Below are 6,000 nucleotides of genomic sequence, written 5' to 3'. Positions count from 1 at the left end.
TGCCAAATTTCCTCCCTTTCCAGCCCTCTTCACTCTGTCATTTCCAGGTGGGTGGGGAAATACATGAGCTTTGCAACAGCACTGAAGTCACTGTCAGACACAGGGAACTTTGGAACAGGGGTAAAGCAGCAGTTGTGTATTGGTGCTTATCTTCAATATTTTAATATATATAAAACTCTAGTAAATCGGGGTGTGACCGGGGGACCTTGTTAAAGCATCCTTGCAAATTGATTTGCATACCTCCTGCTGCATTAGGAAGTGTGTCAACACAGTCCTGTGTTTCCATAGGACCTGCAGGGTGACCAGGCTTTAAGTATTACTCACTAAAAGTTAAAGCCAAACTGGACTCCTGCCCTAGGAAACTCGCCAGATTTCTGCTCTTAAAGGAATGATAAGCCTTTGGGATGCTGCTTTTCTGACTGTGCAAAATCAGGGTCAAGTCTGGGATAAGAGCTCCTCATTAAATAGCTCCAATCCCACTTCCATTAAATCTGGAGGGAAGTCTTCCTTGAAGAGCAGAACCAGAACCCACCAGCAAGATGAAGGTATGCTCCTGACAGCCCAAATGGATTATACTAGGGCAAAGGGCTTTTTAGAAGGTGTTCCTTTCATGTATGTTGCTCATAAGAAGACAAGAAAGCCTTCCCCATCCTTTCCATTAAGCTCTCTGGTCCCAAATTCTTGTCAGTTTGCCTCAGCCTTTCAAGGGATGAGATAGTGATGGGGTTTCCCTGGTGTAACCAAGAGCAGGATCTGGGTCTCCTTGGTAAATATTGTATGCTAAAGCTGGCTTCCTCGTGCTACTGGAAAGCTGCCATGATTCTGCCCACATATGAACCAAAACTCATCTGCTTTGCTCATTTTCCTCTTAACCCAACCTGTTCTCCAGCTCATCTTTTCTTGTTTGTGATGAGTTTGGAAAGATTTGTGGCTTTGTGTCAGGGACGGTCTAGCTGCTTCCTTATGACAGCACCAAGAGGGCTGCAGGTGTCAAAAGAGAATTCCTGCAGTGAAAATCATGGATGTAGTTCTAAGGAGACACAGATAGTGGGGAGTAAGACAGTGTGAGTGTCACCTGGTGAGAAAACAGTAGAGAGTGGCAAAGAGCCATGGCACACACTGATTTTACATGTTAAGTGTGTAGCAGGAGCAGAAATATACACATGAAAGGGGAGAGGAAGTCAGCAGGTGCAACCCCATGAAATTACACAACAAGACCCGTGCTTCAGTTTACCATTTTCACCTCATCACTTTCCTTCCACCCTGTTACCACAGAAACCACGCTCACCTGAGCACCCTCAATGCCTTTTTCCAACTGGCACCCTCTTACTGGCCAATTCAAACCAAAGGTCATGGTTAACATTAACAGCTTTACCAGGATCTTCTCAGATAGGGGAAATTTGCAGGTTGCGTGAAGCTAATGATGCTGGCTTTACACAGCAGAGTGCGACCCTACAGAACCAGAGTACCTGTCCTCAGAGCAATGTCTCACCATCAAACGAGACAATTTCAGCTGAGCTGTGAGCTGAGCTGCCTTCAGGCTGGGACAGGCTCAGGCGACGTCCCCACTCTGCAGTCGGTCCCCCCACAGCGCACAGCACACGTTTCGGTTTGATTGATTTTGTAATTGCTCGTTTAATTGAACAGTTACAGCAACACTATCAGGAAAAGGTTTCAGGGCTGGGAAGGGGGGTGGGAGGGTGTGGGGGTGGAAGGGGAATTGGAGCTGGGGAAAGAGCAAAATGGGTTTTTCCCTTTCTCTTAAGATGAAAACAGAAGAGGAGGCAAGGAGCTGAGTTCCCTTTAGCAGGCACTGAGGAGAGGGAGAGTTGAAAACAATAAATTACAAAATGAGAAGAAAAATGAGAAGTGGGCTGAAAAGTGTGGCAGGGCCAGAGGGTCCCAGGGACTGCTTAGCCTCTAACTGACATCCTCTTCCTGCTAGCTGTGAATGCTGGCATGAGGAAAATGGGCCACAGAGAAGGAAAGCTGGGAAGCTTGTGAGAGCTAGAAGGTGGAGAACAAGCAGGACACGGTGGGAGAAGATGCCAGTGTGCCTAAATAAAAGCTGCATGAGCAATATGGAGAGACAGGGAAAGACATACCTGTGTCAGACAAGCTGCAAAGAGCAGAGAATGTATGAAAGCAAAACAGATGTGTACAGGAAGGTCTGCATTTCAAGCACGAGTACGGGTGGTATGTGTAGCATATCCCTGCATGAGAAGTAAACCTCCAGGGAATGGGAGAATGGACCAGCAGGTATACATAGGAAAGCTGGGATGTGTGAGAGTGAAGGGAGGGTGCATAAATATGAGAAGAAAGTGAGAAAAATAGCAAGAGAGATATGGATGGACACCTCCGCAAAAGGAGGTGAGTGTGAGAGAAATCAGGACACATGCTGGCTGGGTTTATCAGTGAGCCTGCTATTGGGTATGCTCTGTTGTCATGCTGTGATATGAGGTTGCCACTTCTTTGCAGAGCTGGTGCCACACCACTTTTCATGTCTGGGGCTGTGTGGGCACTACTTCCTTCTGTCTGTGAACTTCTTGGAGCATTTCTGCCTCTGACCTGCATACACCGCCTAGGTAGGTTTCCCAAAGGGGTGAGCAGCCTCTAGTTGTCAGCACGGTGGGCATTTGCATGACTTTTCACAGCATGTTTGTGTATACCTGTGTGAAGGGATGGGCATGGACGTGTGTGTAAATCCACTACATACCCACCCATGCGGTGGGCATAGCACACCTCTGCCTCTGCTTCCAGATGTGGCAACGTCACTGTGTGCCCCTCTGTAGTATGTGTGTGTCTGAGCAAGGAGCACGTGCTTGTTGGGTGTGTGTCAGGAAAAGGACAGGAGAATCCAGACAGGGTCAGGGGGGAAGGTGCACACAGAGGCCATGGTGCAGCTCCACAGCAAAGGAGATCAGGTTTCAGGAGAGCCTGGAGCTAGGGCTGGAGGGGGACAGGAGGTGGGCTTTGCTGCCTGCATTCCCTGGCAGGCAGCACAAGGCAGGTTTAAAGAATATCCTTCCATTTAGGAGTTTGTTTATTATTCTTAACTAAGCAGCTCAGACAGGCAAGCCGGCAGCACCATATCCACACTGACTTCCCAGGAAGGCAGGGAAGGGAGGGACAGGAAGGCAGATTTCCAGACTAGGGGACAAAGGGATTTATGTACCGCTGGGCTAGGGAAGGGGGCAAAGCTGCTTTGCCCACTATTTAGAAAGAGTGTGGAAGACACTCAGCTTTGGGATGTCAGAGTGGAGCCTAGGTGAGTGCAGCTGGAAGTATGGCAAACAGGATCATCGCTGAATTGGTGTTCCAAAACCCAGCAGCACCTTTGGGTTGGCTGCTCCTCTTACACTTAAGAACTTCAGACTTTTGTCTGAAATTCCTCAGAACCAGGAGCAGAGACTTGGCTATGTGTTTTCTAGGGAGGAGGGAGAAGTGATCTCTCTCCTGTTAAAATCCACTTATTCCATCAGAAGTCACAGGGCACCAGGACGTTTGTGGTTATAGAAATTCCCTCACCTTGCAAGTCTGTCCATACCAGGGGGTCAATGCACATCTCCCAGCTCTGTGTTTTGGCTTGTCTGGCCCATCTAGCAAGTTTTCAGCTACTACAGCAATGACCAAGAACACAGCAACCTAGACAGAAAGGAGAGAAAGTATTGGTGTATATTTCTCACAGGGACAGACCACATAAATCTGTGGGCTGCCTCGAAGCATAGGTGATGGAGAGGGGAAAGGTTCTGCACATCTATACATAGAGTGAAATACACAGGAGTATATTCCTGCATACTGGTTGTGCATGCACACCAGCTCAGCTAAACACTGTCCATATGTACAAAGATACACAGATCAGCATTTTTCAGCCAGCATCTTCAAAGTCTCTGGACTCTAGTGTGCAAGGGAGTACTGCAGATCCAGGTGATGAGGCACCCATCTGCAGCATGCGAGCACACACCAAACCTACCCCACGTGTGAATGGTAGAGTTAGCATCCTTGCAGCTCAGAGGGCAGGACTGCAAGGGAGGGACTATCTTTGCCATTCGCCAAGTGCCGATGTGTGTGCTCACACTGTCATGAAAATGAGGTCAAGGAAGGTCATTCAGTTCAACAGTATAAATCAAGGAGGAAAGTAGAGTGGAAGCCTGTGAATACTCGGGAGATATCACCAGTGGGGGGTGGCCAGGGGAGCGGAGGAAGGGCTAATGAGACCGAGAATGCCACACGCGGGTGAAGCAGAAAATAACAGTGAATGAAAGCAGCAAAACGGTGGCAGCCAAAACAGAAGGCAGGAAAGCCCAGCCTCAGGTCCTTTATCCTGTGCTATAACCAATGCTTCGTGTTAACTCACAGGATTATTCTGCCAGAGCAGGCAGAAAGGCTCCACACCCTCCAGTCCCAACCCGCTGACAGGAAACCTTTCACTGGAAACTTGCTTGCATTCAGTGCAAAATGTCTCACTTCTGTTAGCAATTTGTTCCCCATCACAGGCATTCCTGGGAGAAGTTTGGTGGGGGTAGGAAGCAGGCCAGGAGGGCTGCGTGCGGGGCGATTCCACCTGGCGACCTGGTTAATAACACAATGGAGCAGACAGCCAGCCTTTCACCACCTCTCGCTTTCCTCTATGTCCCTCATTCTGCTTTTCACCACCTTCCCCTCCATTTCTCTCCTTTCTCCTCCCTTTTGCCAGCCTCCTTGTTCCCCTTCTCCACTTCCCCTCTTCTTTCATCCCTTTATTTTTTTGCTGCTATGTGCTCTTAGCACATTTGGACCTTGCGCTCTCTCCCCTGTCTGCAGGCCTCCCAAACTCATCACACCTGTGCCCCACCGCACTCTCGGGTATGGCAGAGCTCAGCACTTTCTCCTTGGGCTTAGTCTGAGCCTCCAAAATGCTTTTTGCAATCAGTCTTCCCCCAGTGCTCTCTGGACAGAAGTCTCCCTCTCTCCCTCTTCCCTTCCCCCCTTCTCTTTCTCTCCCTCACATAATATTTTCCATATGAAGAAGCCTTCCTGAAGCCGCACACTGCCCTCTCGGCGAGTCTTAGGCGGGTTAGAGGAGACCCTGGGAGCCTTTAATCCTCTCTCTCTCACTTGCTTTCATCCTTAGCCACAGCTGGACGCCCCATTGATGTGGAACAGACCAAACACCAGGCCTCTCGCTAAGCTGCTGCTGTGGGGCCTCTTCTCCTTTAGAGCCGAGCCGAGCCCATGGCCCATGTCCTGCTTACAGAATGCCTGTCCTGTGTGCCCAGCAGCCCCTGCACACACAGAGCCAGTGCCTCCGGCCCCAGGTCTGCCTGCGTCCCCCCAGCCACGCTCCTGCTCTCACTGCTCACTAAAGCTACCATTTCCCTGAGCCATCTTCTACCACCTTATTCTAAGACAAGCCCCCACCTTCTCCCTTATCCCAGCATCCCCCTTTCTCAGGATTATTTAGCATCAATTCCCCACTGCCTTGCATCCCTGCAGAGCATCAGGCCTGGATGAGGGTAAAGGACTGGTTTGTGTTGCTCTGCTGAAGAAGCAACTGGTGCTGATGCCCCCAGGAATGGCTCGGCAGGCTCCATCATCTGATGGATAAGGTCTTAAGACTTTAGCCTGCCTACAGTTTTGGGAAGAAGGGTCTTTGGCTCTCTGTTCAAGATCTCTCTTAAGGCACACCGCAGGGTGAGGCAATGATAATACAGCTTCTCTAAAAACTTTGCAGCATGCACAAGATGGGCTCACATGGGCACCTGCCTCCCAGAGCCAGGGGAAACAGAGGAGCGACAGAAAAACTGCCATGCCCGGGCACCTGCCTGCAGCCAGCAGCCTGACACCCCGGGGTTCGGTCACTGCGCAGTCCGCTAGCTGAGCGGAGCATTTTGTTTTCGTTGCAAAAACATGGGGAATATGGCGAAGGCACTGTGAAGGCCAGCATTTCACCTTGGTGCCCACCTCCAGGCAGCTAACCGGCTGCTTGCGGACAGAGACGGGACTTGGCTACCGAAGACC

Source organism: Harpia harpyja, chromosome 19, assembly GCF_026419915.1.
Source record: "Harpia harpyja isolate bHarHar1 chromosome 19, bHarHar1 primary haplotype, whole genome shotgun sequence".
In the NCBI taxonomy this organism is placed as follows: Eukaryota; Metazoa; Chordata; class Aves; order Accipitriformes; family Accipitridae; genus Harpia; species Harpia harpyja.
The sequence above is the reverse complement of the archived record's forward strand: the minus strand, read 5'-3'. Positions refer to the sequence as shown.